This window comes from Phaethon lepturus, unplaced genomic scaffold (assembly GCF_000687285.1).
Source record: "Phaethon lepturus isolate BGI_N335 unplaced genomic scaffold, ASM68728v1 scaffold12792, whole genome shotgun sequence".
In the NCBI taxonomy this organism is placed as follows: domain Eukaryota; kingdom Metazoa; phylum Chordata; class Aves; order Phaethontiformes; family Phaethontidae; genus Phaethon; species Phaethon lepturus.
The window spans coordinates 1-242 of record NW_010524166.1 but is presented as its reverse complement, the minus strand read 5'-3'; positions in this window follow the sequence as shown (position 1 = coordinate 242).

Below are 242 nucleotides of genomic sequence, written 5' to 3'. Positions count from 1 at the left end.
CTCTTCCTACGGATCACTGTCTCCGAGCGGGCATTGTTGCCTAGTAGGTGAGCTGGTGATAAAGGTTGAGAGATAATTAATTAGTACTAATGTGCTTCAAAGTACGTGGGAAGAGCCAGTAATCATCGTGAGTGGAAACGCTAGGGCTGGTGACCCGGGATCTTCCCCACTCCCCAACCCCAGGCTCGCGGGACAAGGAGTCCCGCAGCCAAGCTAAGGTCCAAACAACCCATTTATCAAAT